Below are 13,385 nucleotides of genomic sequence, written 5' to 3'. Positions count from 1 at the left end.
CATTTTTTTTAACTTTTTTAACATTACCATTTGACAATTAACTCTTCTTAAGACTTTCTTCCTTGGAATCTCTAGCACCACATTTGTTTTTCTTATATCACTCTTTTGCTCCCAGTTTTTAGATTTCATGTGTCATCTTATTGACTGCCTACAGTTATTCTACTAGAGGTCTATATACGCACCCCTTTGCTCTTCTGTCCTAGTAAGTCTATTCTCATAGAATACATTTTTGCATCTCCTCACCCTATAATACCTATTCCTAATCACATTTCCAATTACTTTTAAAATACTTATGTAGATGTCTATTGCCTCACCTCAATATATTTAAAAAATTAGAGCATCACCTGCCCACCCCTCAATAAGGCTCTTACAAATGACTGATTCTCATCCATGATTAGGTCTATAACTTACTTCCCTCTTTGTCTCCTCTTTCTCAAATTTCAGAGTTTTGACATTTTTTGCCCTTATTTATAATAGTCAGGTTTGTGAAATATTTGATCTCTTTTCTTTTATATTCAAACTTTCCCCATCATGCAAGGATGCAGATATCACCACACTCATGAAATTATCTGATTGGTACAGTCTTTTATGATCTTTGTCTATAAGTGTGTTTTCCTAATACCATATAAATTAACAATCATTAAGGAGATATTTTAAAAATAGAAAGTTATATTTCTAGAAATTCCTAGAAATAGAAAAAAAGTTTTACGAAAAAGTTACTTTTCAGACTAACAAGATTATAATGTTGCTGTAGACAGGCTTGTACTGCTAATACATATTAATTTTAAGGTTCATTTCAACATATAGTTATTGATCTAGATATTAGAATAGATGAAATCTAAGTGTCCATTAATAAGAGATTGGAAAAATAAATTATGATACTTCCATGTAGTGAAACATTACACAGTTTAGAAAAATAAGGATTCACCCATATTGGCATTTGTCCTACAATATTGTTCAGTGGGGGGAAAAAAGCATATTGCAGAGGAGGGTACATAGTTTAACATCATGTGTATACAAAACTTTGCTCATATGCAAATATGCATTTCATTTATTATGTATAAACATACATACATACACACATGGAAGGTCTTGAAAATTATTCACCAAGTTGTTAATGGTGGGAGGGAGTATAATGATTACTTTATACATTTCATTAAATCTTGAAATTTTGTGATAGGATTGAATTAATATTATAATAAAACTAATTTACTACAAAACAAGAAATGAAGGAAAAGAAAGAGGAGTTGAGAAATACTTAGAACTTCAAAGGAAATACTTATTCCACCCCAGTTGTTGAATTATTGTAAAAATGAAAAAAAAAAGTCTCAAATGGTATAGTGCATTCTTTTTTTTTTTTTTTTTTTTTTCAACGTTTATTTATTTTTGGGACAGAGAGATACAGAGCATGAACGGGGGAGGGGCAGAGAGAGAGGGAGACACAGCATCGGAAACAGGCTCCAGGCTCTGAGCCATCAGCCCAGAGCCCGACGCGGGGCTCGAACTCACGGACCGTGAGATCGTGACCTGGCTGAAGTCGGACGCTTAACCGACTGCGCCACCCAGGCGCCCCATCAAATGGTATAGTGCATTCTATATGAAGTGTCCACAACTTTCATATTTAACAGTGGCAAGTGTCATTTACAAATAGAGATATTTTGAAAATTATTAAGTTGGCCCTTTTTCTTAATGTTTCTAAAGTTATTCATGTTAATTATTTGAAAGTATATAATACTTGTTTTTATCTGAGAAGTGTTGTAAATTTAAACGAATTTAATTTACTTATGTACTTCAGAGTATGGAGACTTAATCTAATAATAGTAATAATAATAATAATGATAATAATAATCATCTCTGTATCAGTCCAAATGACATGCTGTTATAACTTTGTAGTTATATTTTATAATTTGAAATTTCATCCAATTCTCTAAGACAACTTCCTTGAATCTTTTGTGATTTGATTTGGGAGCAAATAAGATGTGACAATTATTATTCTTACAAGTCACTACAATCTAAAATTATTAGTCATTACGGCGCCTGGGTGGCTCAATCAGTTAAGCATCTGACTTCAGCTCAGGCCATGATCTCATGGCTCGTAAGTTCGAGCCCTGCGTCGGGCTCTGTGCTGACACTTCAGAGCCTGGAGCCTCCTTCAGATTCTGTGTCTCCCTCTCTCCTTGCCCCTCCCTAACTTGCTCTCTCTCTCTCTCTCTCTCTCTAAAAATAAGGAAACATTAAAAAAATTTAAAAAGGATGTTAGTCATTATAATCTAAAATTGCCCCGACCTTACAAAACCTCATTGTCAATTGAGGTCAGTGCCTAGTCACTGCTCCCAGAGCCACCAGGGAGAACACTGTTTTCTGCCTACGGTGCTGTCTTTTGGCTCCGAAAGATGCAAAACAGAAAGATGGTAACTGGCAACATTGCCTTTTGGTTTCACCTTACCAGAGCCCTGTGGTTTGTAACACAGACATGGGCAGGGATATACTACTCTTCAACTCTTCAGGATTCTATCATGACAATGCATGTACAGCAGTTTCTTTCCCTACGACCACCTTCTAGCAAGGCTTGGAGGAGGTTTAGGCAAAAGCTGAACTGGGAAATGTGTACCTTTCTGTCTGCTACTGTTTCCTTTTCTCACTTCTTGAGTCCCTGCTTGCAGGCATGCATCAAACATCTTCCTAAGTCTTTCCTAATGAAGGATGCTTTCCCTGAATGCAAATAAGCTTTTAAAAATGGATACCTGGTGGTATCTCAATTTTTAAAATAGAGCTAAATATCGGGGCGCCTGGGTGGCGCAGTCGGTTGAGCGTCCGACTTCAGCCAGGTCACGATCTCGCGGTCCGTGAGTTCGAGCCCCGCGTCGGGCTCTGTGCTGACGGCTCAGAGCCTGGAGCCTGTTTCCGATTCTGTGTCTCCCTCTCTCTCTGCCCCTCCCCCGTTCATGCTCTGTCTCTCTCTGTCCCAAAAATAAACGTTGAAAAAAAAATTAAAAAAAATAAAATAAAATAAAATAGAGCTAAATATCAATTTAAGCTTAGCTTGAAGTTCTGTGTCATGAGACAGATTTATAAGTTTCCTTAACAATAGTCATCAAAAATTGCTTTTACTGGAAACTTTACAAGAAACATTCTTTTTTTTTTTTTTTAATTTTTTTTTCAACGTTTATTTATTTTTGGGACAGAGAGAGACAGAGCATGAACGGGAGAGGGGCAGAGAGAGAGGGAGACACAGAATCGGAAACAGGCTCCAGGCTCTGAGCCATCAGCCCAGAGCCCGACGCGGGGCTCGAACTCCCGGACCGCGAGATCGTGACCTGGCTGAAGTCGGACGCTTAACCGACTGCGCCACCCAGGCGCCCCGAAACATTCTTTACTAACAAATTTGTTTGTTCTTTTGCTTTCTCTCAGAATTTCAATTGCTATTTTCAAGAACCAGATAAAAATTGAAAATTGATATTCTTTTGTAGTCTTGCTACCTCCTGAAAGTCTAGTACTCCAGAAAGTAGAAGCAGCCAAATAGTATACTTTGAGTTAAAATTGCACTGGTAGTATTAATAAAAAGAACAATTGTAATTTTGCCTTAATTTCCTTTTTTCACACTTACCATATGGCATTGAAACTATAAATACATTTAAAAAACATCTCTGGGGAAACTTTTTTCATTTTCTAAATCTTTTGTCCTAACTATATTTCACAAGTCACTGTTGTTCTAGTGATTTTTGTGTTTGCCATATTATCTATGATGAAAATGTAAAGTTACTTTGGGTAGAAAGACTACCCATTAATTTTATGGCTATATGATTCTTAGGACTAACATTTGTAAATGAATGTGATAAAGATGTTAGAGAAATAAGGACTATTTAAAACGTTTTTGTTTGTTTTTTAATAAGTAAGTGAGGTCCTAAGGATAAGGCACTTGAAATGGGAGTCTAAGTGGGAGGGCCCTTATATGCCATGCCTGTAGTGTTCAGATATCTACACTGAAGGTTTTAATCCCTGGTGAGAAAGGGATTCTCACTTTGGATTATGGGGATGGTCAAATTCATGACACCCACCTAAACTTCACAGCAAATTAGCACATAAACTCAGCCCAGGGAGGAGGGCATAGCACACCACTTCGGGCCACATGGGGGTTGCAGTCTGGAACAGAATGAACTAATAGGGGCTGTGGAAGGCAAGTTTTGTAATGTTGAGAAGGTAGGGTGACCCCTGGTTCCCAAAGGTGGATGTGGTTGGCTTCTTTGAATAGACAGCAGGGAACTGAAACCCATCACTCAGGGATAGGCAGAAACTCAGGGATATAAAAGCTATCCCTTTGATAAAATTTGTTTGGCTTATTCAGAGGAGCAGACTTGGGAGGGGAGCTTGCAAGTAGGCAGCACATAGTACCTGGTTTCACCAGATTTCACGGCAGCACATAGTACCAGGCCTTAGTTTTAAGCCTTATAATACAAAGTAACACTCTGTTGTCTTCTGTTTGTGAGGAAGAAATAGCTCTCTGGTAGTTTAAAAAAAATGATATTTTATGATAAACATGGAAATCCAAGGTCCAGAATTATAGCAAGACAGCAGGAGCCAAATTTGTATCCTGTTTTCTCAAAAAATGGTCTCTCCCTTTTTCATGGATAGTATTTCTGCTCAACTATGTGTTTCTGATGTTTGCTGTCTCTATTGACTCTTCCTCTTCCTAATAATCTTGGATGTTCCATAGAACTGCTCTCCTCCACATTGGAAGTACTTGACTTTCTAGCTCTAACACCTGCTAACAACAGGCACTCTCCTTCTGTGCTTCCAGGTTCAAATTCTTGAGAGGGTATCTATCTTAAAATTTTGCATTCTTGTAGAAGTATTGGCACCAGGTTAAGTCATGGGCTTATGGCAAGTTTATGAATAACATACTTCTGAAACAGGCATCCACTCTGATTATAGTTAGCCTTAGCTGATGTAGACGTTGGCATATATATGACAAAACATGGCTAAACAATTGAGTAGATACTGAGGGAAAAGATTACCTCAAGGAGGAAAGGTATGGGAAGCAGGACCTTCTAGAATGTACGTAGCAAAATACCTCAAAGCATCAAATCAAGTCACCTTCTGCAGTTTTCTCTTTCAGAAAATAAAACTATAATTTCTCATCCATCAAGTAAATTAGTGAATCACTCTGCATTTTTGCTCCTTCTCCTGCCCCCTGTCTCCTCTTCTCTAAATATGTTTTTTTTTTTTAATATTTCTCTCTCCTTTTAAATTGAAAGCCATTAATTACCCTGGTCCAGACCCATTTCCTTGCAGCGTGGGTCTGTTAAAGCTGTCCTCTGTCTCCTCCAGGCTGTCTTTCTGCCATTCCTTCCTATACCCAGCCTAACTTATCCTAATGAAACACCGGTTTCAACAAATCACCTTATGTACTTCCCTGTCCCTCCTGAACTGTCCTCAAAGCAATATTGAATTCATTTTTATGTTATGTATCTGCCCTACCTCTTGACCAAAGGGGAAATGGCTGTCTAGAAAGTTCTACATCTACATAAAAGACTGGAATTACAGGATAGGAGATCAAGATTTTAAAAGATAATAATAACCTTCAGGATTCATATGTGTTTTGTTGTATTTGTCTGTTTTTCCAAATCAGATTATAACCTCCTAGAGGATAAGAATTAAGTCTCATGGCTCTTTCTACCCCCATAACCCACTGAATCATATACACTTTTGATGATGGTGATACTGTTGCTTTCCTTATATTTGGTTATTTGATTCAACTGCTTATAAGAAATTAAGTATATCTATTATGTTTTATCTAATGGAATTTTACAGAGTAAAAATATGACATATCTTAAAGCCACACACTGAATGATGAGTCCCAACAATGAATTCATAATCTTTTTAGTGATATTACAAAGAACTCACTTGTTGATTAGAGGGTAGACAAAACTTTTTATTATAGTGGAAACAGTTTTTGATTGAAAAAATAGGTTAAAATCATAGAATTTATATAATAATAAGGTTATTCCTGGGGAGAAAAATCACCTAATAAAATACAAGTTTGAATTAAATAAGTAATTACTACTTCACATGCAAAGTGTGCATTGGAAGATATATATATATATACCATTAACTATATACTTTATTGAAATCAATAAATTATTTTCGATGTTTTTGCATTTTTCACATTGAAATGTATTTTATTCTTGTACCACCTTTTTTCAATTCAAAGGTGAAGACCATACATATGCAAGTCACATCTCAGCTGTAGAATTTAGGGCCTGTTAGCTTCCTTATGTCCTATTACTAATCCTATATGCATGTATACATAATTTGGTAGATATTTAACAATGTTACATTTTGAGAAACTAGGGAAATGTACTAGGAAAATTTTCATTTGAATTTTTTTCTTAAAATTTGAACAAAATATTCTTAAATACTTCTAAGTATGTAAAGATTAACATTGATTTTATAGAAAATTTTCAGAATATTCTAATTTATATGTAGGAAAGGATTCTGTATTGTTCTAACCATAACTTCTTTCATCAATTTTGTGGTTTTGTAAGTACATAAAAAAAAAAAATTCATCCTGACTCCAGACTGACAACATTGAATTGACAGCTGATAAAAGTTGTCAGCATTGCCTGTCATATTAAAACTGAGCAAAGTACAGAAATGTTTGTAAAAGCTTCAAGTTATCCTGTCAATACTGTCATTTCATTAAAGATTAATTAAGCCAAATTTGCTTGTTAATAAAGCTCAGAATATCAATCAGTTATATCACTAAAATGTGGTCCTAACTTGTATATTACATGGTGTGTATGCATATTCATAGTTAAGAAATGAGGTATTATAAGTCTTTTTTTTTTAAGTTTATACTAAAGGCAACCAGTGTGCAAAAGAATGTGGAAGATTTTTAATTAAAATTAGATCAGAGCATATACACAGCCAAGACTAATTTCAATATGTGACACAACTGGAAAAATAGGGGACAGTTGAAAACCAGTCCAGAATTGATTTTATACTTAACTTTCATATTGACTCACATATTAGAACAAAATTAATTTCATTTGAAGAGTGAAAATAGACCACTTTGTATGTCCAACTTACTACAATATAATGAAAACCTTGTTAAAGTTCTACTTAAATTATACAATTAATTAATTAACCAATTGATTAATTAATTAAATTGCCAGGCCCTCATGATTCTTCTGTTATCTTATAGCAATAGTAAAAATATCTTTTAAAGCTTCTGTGTTACCTGAAATCATTAACTAGCAACTTATTTAATTAAAAATAAGCTTATTAATTATGTAACAAATACTTATTGATATTATAATATAGTCTCTCTATTCTGCAAAGTGATAGAGATAAAATGGTAAACAAACAGAAACATTACCTGTACTCATGGATTTAACAGTTTAATGAGGGAAAATATACATATTTCAATAGTCTTACCATGCAAATTTGCAGCTCTAACAAGTGTCATGAAGGAGAGGTTTCTAAAACCATATGAGTCTGTGATAGGGAGATTTGACATATTGGTGGAAGTCAAGGAAGTCTTGAAGAGGTGACCCTTGAGTTTGAATCTGAAGGTTTGGTAGGAATTGTTGGTGAAAAGAATAGGAATAGGATCTGCCTAGGCTGAAGAGCTGCATGAAGGCCCATTGACAAAACAGAGTACAATAAACATAGAAACCGTTAGAGGTTAACTTGTGTTCCCCCAAGAAGATATGCTGAGTCCATATCCCCAGTATCTAAGAATGTGACCTTATTTAGAAGTAGGGTCTTTGTGGATTTAACAAAGTTAAAATGAGGTTATTATAGTAAGCCCTAATCTGGTATGACTGAAGCCCTTGTAAAAAGGGGAGATTTGGGGCACCTGGGTGGCTCAGTTGGTTAAGCTTCCAACTTCAGCTCAGGTCATGATCTCATGGTTTGAGGGTACAAGCCCCACGTGGGGCTCTGTGCTGACAGCTCAGAGCCTGAAGCTTGCTTCAGATTCTGTGTCTCCCTTTCTGTCTGCCCCTCCCCTACTTGCTGTCTGTCTCTCTCTGTCTCTGTCTTTCTCCCTCTCTCAAAAATAAATAAACATTAAAAAAAAAAGGAGATTTGGACACAGGCATGTGCAGAGGGAAGACTATGTGAAAAGACACAGACAGAACGTAGCCTTTAAGTAAGGGAATGCCTGAGGCTACCAGAAGCTTGGACAGAATCCTGCAGCACATCCTTTTCTGGTATTTCAGGGAGAGCATGGCCCTGCCAACACCTTGACTTTGGACTTCTGGACTCCAGAACTGTAAGACAATAAATTCATCAAGTGTGTAATACTTTGTTACAGCAGCCTTAGGAAGCTAATATGAGGGCTGAAAGCCGGTTAGTGCAGATGAAAGGGGAGAATAAGAGGAAATCATTCTGAAGAGAAGATGGGGCTGTAGATAAGGACAAGATCATGGAGAGTCCTGAGGCCATTTTTGGTAGTTTTGTTTTTATTCACAGAGAAAAAGATTTAAGCAGTACAAAAAGAGATGACAGCAGCTGAGACAAGAGTAGTGATAACGACTATGGAGAGATGTCAGTGGGAATAAGGAAGGGGACTTAAAATTATAAATAAACTACAAAAAAGCAAGCTTACTCAAGGACATTACTCCAAAAGTTTTCTCTTCTCTTTTACCAATAATGTTTCAAACTATATTGGGTCGTTTTCCTTAGCATCAAAGCATACTGTTTCTTCCACTATTTCTTTTTTGGTTGTTGGCAACAGATTGAGATATAGTTGATAAATAATGTACATATTAAAAATTAAAAATTTAATAATTTGGACTGATTTACCATGAAACTAATACCATGATTAAAATAATGAACATATATCCAAACCCAAAAGTTTTCTGGTGCCCCAGTATAAAGACACCCTTTATCTCTGGTAATATTCCTTTCTCTGAAATCTATTTTGTCTAATATTAATATACCCACTCCAGTTTTCTTTTGCTTATTGTTAACATGCATCATTTTCTGTTGTTTTGTTTTTCACTTATTTATATCTTTGCATTAAAGTGTGTTCCTTGGAGCACCTGAATGACTCAGTCATTTGAGCATCTGACTTATGATCTTGGCTCAGGTTATGATCTCAGTGTTGTGAGACTGAGCCCCACGTTGGGTTCTACACTGAGTGTGGATCCTGCTTAAGATTTTCTCTCTCTGTCTCTCTTCCTCCCTCTCTTTTTATCTCTTTCTCCCTCCCCCACTTGCATGTGCATGCATGCACACTTTGTCAAATATAAATAAATAAATAAATAAATAAATAAATAAATAAATAAAAAGTGGGTTCCTTGCAGAGAGCAAATCATTGGGATTTGCTTTCTTATCTAATCAAATAATATTTGCATTTTAATTGGGAATATTGAGTTTATGTTTAGTTTGATTATTGGCATAGTTAAATATTAGTCAACTATTTGCTACTTGCCTTATGTTTGTCTCCTTTGTTCTTTGTATTTTTCTCCCTTTCTTTGCCTTCTTTGGGACTGAGCATTTTTATTATTCCACTTCATGTATATTGCTGGTTTATTAGCTATTATTCTTTAGTTATTTTAGTGATTGTTTTTACCTTGAGGTAATATTAAGTGAGGTACCACTTCACATACACTTGTTAAGTATAAGCTTGTAAGTAGCCTGTAAGAATATGTCTTACATTTCTCTTCTCCTAACCTTTCTGTTACTATTGCTATGCTTAGTATTTTACATATGTCAAAAAACTCACATAAGTTATCTTTGCAATGTATTTAAATACTACGTTCTGGATGGATTTTGACTGATATGTTTTTCTCTTCATTATGGTTCAGATTTTCTTACTTCTTTGCATATCTGGTAATTTTTTATTGTATGCCAGGCATTGTGATTTTTACCTTTGGGTGCTAGATATTTTTGTGATCCTATAAACATTCTTTAGCTTTATTTTGGGAAATGGTTAAGTTACTTTAACACAGTTTGATTCTTTTGGGTCCTATTTTTAAACTTAGGTAGAAACAGAACAGTATTTAGTTCTGGGCTTTTATTGTTCCACAGGCAAGATCTTTCTGAGTATTCTACTCAACTATCCCCATGAATTAAGAAATTTCCTTGTCTGAAAAATACTTAACTATTCCCAGCCCTGTGTGAGCTCTGAATATTATTTCTTCTAATTCCTTCAGGTGGTTATTCTCATAGCCTTGGGTTGTTTCCACACAACATGCACTGATCAGTGTACCTAGCTGAATACTCAAGGAGAACTGTGTGCACACTTCTAGAGTTTTCTTGCTGATGTTCTCTTCACTGTGCTAACCTACAGAGCCTAGCTACCTTGGCCTCTTCAGATTCCTAGCTGTGTCTTCTAGTGGAAAGATCGCTCATAATTATATAACTTATTTTTTCCTTTAAACCTTTTCCAATCTGGCTTCACTCCTTCTGAACTTCTTACCAAGTCACCAATGACCATCACTGTGCTAAACCTTGTGGTAGATTTGCCCTGAGTGATCTGGCCCCATAATGTTTAACCTCATCTTTTACTAATTTTCCCTTCACTCAGTCAATTATAGCTTTTTTTCATTCCTTAAACCTGGTATGCACAGTTTTGCCTTAGAGCATTTACACTGGCTCTTCCATCTGCTTAAAGGATCTTTGTTCAGATACCTGCCTACCTAACTCACTCCTCTTTTTTAACACTTACATTTTCAGCAAGCCTGATCATCTTACTTAAAATTGCAACCACTTCTTATGAGAACCAGTATCTAAACTCAATTACCTTTGTGTAGCCTCTCCACCTTGAATCTGTGACTCATTTCTAATTGATAGAATATATCAGATGAGACAATCTAGAACTTCTGAGGCTGAGTCAGCGGAAGCTTTGCAGGTTCTCTTTTGGTTTCTTGAAATACTAACTCTCAAGATTGTCACTGAGAGAGCACTCTCTCTCAGAATCCAGCCTCCATATTGTGATGCCAGATAACATGGAAAGGTCACCTATAGCTCTTTGGTAAGTAACCTTAGCTGACTTTAGCTGCTGGCCATGTGAGTGAGCCATCTTGGACCTCTAGCCCAAACAAAAGCCCTGACTAATATCTTTCTGCAATCACATGAGAAATCCAAGCAGAACCAAATGAACCCAGTTAAACCACCATACTATAGAAAGGTAATAATAAATTGTTTTAAACCACTAGGTTTTGGAGTAGTTTGTAGTCAAGACTGACTGAAAACTCTTTTGCCTATTTAATTTGAAATCCCCTTCTCTACTTTTCCTTTTTCCTCAGAGCAATTATTATTCTTTAAAAAATTGTATGATTTACCAATTTATTATGTTTAGTATTCACTTTAGTCTGGCTATCCCCACCTAATTAAAACTCTAAAAGGATAGCAATCTGCTTTTTTCCATAATATATGTCAGTTATCCAGAACAGTATGCCTGGTGTACAGTAGGTAGGGATTAATAAATGTCTGTAGAAAGCATGAATGAATAAGGTAGTATTCCATCATAAAAAAGTTAAACAAGAATCTTTCTAGAGATAATCACAAATTCACCTTAAATGTGGCACATCCCCAAAACCAAAATGCTAAAATAATATATCAATGAATATCACAGAATGTCTTCTAAATTAGGGACTTATAAATAGCAAACTGAAAGGTAACTGTTAGGAAAAATAGAAACTACTTGAAATTATTTTCAAATATTAGAACATTGTCAGACTCTTGGTAGTGATTTTATATTAATATAAAATTTTGTACCATCGTCATGAACAAAAGACCTAAATACTTTTATTCAAAAGTGACAAAACAAAATTGAAAATGAAAAGGATATAGCCACAATTTTTTAACAGAAGGCTTTGTTACGGTACCTTTTTTGAGTGATTAAACAGTTAACATAGTTTGAGTTATACATGTTTATTGACATCAGTTTGGCATTATTTAATGGAATGCCCACTGGAGATGGACTTGCATCTGTGCTCAAAATACATAAAATATATTTTAAAAAAAGAAAAAGGGAGAGACATTGATTTATTATGTTTGGTGTCCAAACACAGCTCAAATTGCTTTTTGTGAAAGAGTGATGTCTTACTGTTTCTTTTAAGACATTTTATCTTGAAAACTATATTTCAATACTTAGTTAAGTAAGTGATATGAAGAATGGCTATGAGTTTTTAAGGAAAAAAATACTTTTTAAGAGTGTTCGCTGAAGACTTTTTTAAACTATAGGGTCTGAATTTTAAAATCATTTAGGTAGATTTATTTTTGAATATATAATGAATCTTGACATCATTGTAAAAGGATCATCAGCATTTGACTTCTAATTCAGATAATAACATACACTCTTAAGCAAACTATAACAAAGAAAAATGCCAAACATGCTTCTATAAGCTTGGAATATATGTAAATTTTATATTAATCCTCTTTGACTCCTTCTCAGCTTGAACATCTTACAAGTCTGATTGGGCAATTTATCAATTCTCATGCTCAATGAATTTAGTCATTGGGCACATGCAACTTAAAGCAATGAGGCATAACTGTTGAGGGTGTATAGAAATGTCAGTTTGGATGGATAGCACAGAATCAGCATACAGAGTTAGATGTCATAATGTGAAAAAAAAGGGCAAAGGTTAAAATCTAGCCTATATTTGGAGCGAAACTGAAGCTCTATGGCAACACACTGAAACTCAAGTTTTACATGTTTGCTTTATGGGCAGGAACATATCCATTTATTTATCTTTGCACCATACAATCTGCACATTAAAGGGGAAAAAAAACAACAACACAAAACAATGGCATTAAACAAGAATACATGACATTGTTTGCTAAATAATTTATAGTTATTTTAATGTGCTAACAGATTCTAATCTAACATTACCCTTATCCTATATTCTTTTCCTTATAGAATGGAATATCATGACAACTAGGTATTAAGTGAAGTCAATAAAATGCCAAGTTGCCCCTGTGACGATGATTTATATACAGAGTGATTTGAGATTATATAGTTTTTGGTGGCAGACCATATCTTTAGTGTGATGCTAAATAGTTGCTTTTGTAGTTTTAATTCAAAGAAACCAAATGCACAGGGCCTGAGACAGGGTGAAAATGAGTGAAGTGGATATAATGGGGATTTGTAAGTCCTACCTAAACGGACAGCCACCACTGACCTCTACTAGATAGTTGCCATGCTAGAATGTGGCCCAGGAATGCCAGGTATTTTATTCATGAAAGAAAAGTTAGAAATAAGGATTTATCGTTTCAAATCACCTACTAATAAGTACTGAAATTTACTTCATTCTTTTGTGCTGTATGCAAGGCAAAACAAACAAACAAACAAACAAAAAACCAAACACACACAAGTATCTGCATATTAAAATTGGTCCACATTTTACTAGTTGGAGGTTAAGCTCTTA

The 13,385-nt window shown here is 35.1% G+C and overlaps 1 protein-coding gene across 1 annotated transcript in view; it reads left to right on the top strand.

The window, feature by feature from the left end:
* The window catches only part of SPAG16 (sperm associated antigen 16), a 992,367-nt gene that overhangs the window by 342,224 nt on the left and 636,758 nt on the right, over positions 1 to 13,385 (top strand). The gene's annotated exons all lie outside the window — the stretch shown is intronic.

Source organism: Lynx rufus, unplaced genomic scaffold, assembly GCF_022079265.1.
Source record: "Lynx rufus isolate CCGP_SWC_20201006 ecotype Redwood Valley unplaced genomic scaffold, mLynRuf1.p SCAF_2, whole genome shotgun sequence".
NCBI lineage: Eukaryota > Metazoa > Chordata > Mammalia > Carnivora > Felidae > Lynx > Lynx rufus.
Note: the sequence above shows the minus strand (reverse complement) of the source record. Positions and strands in the feature narration are given on the sequence as shown.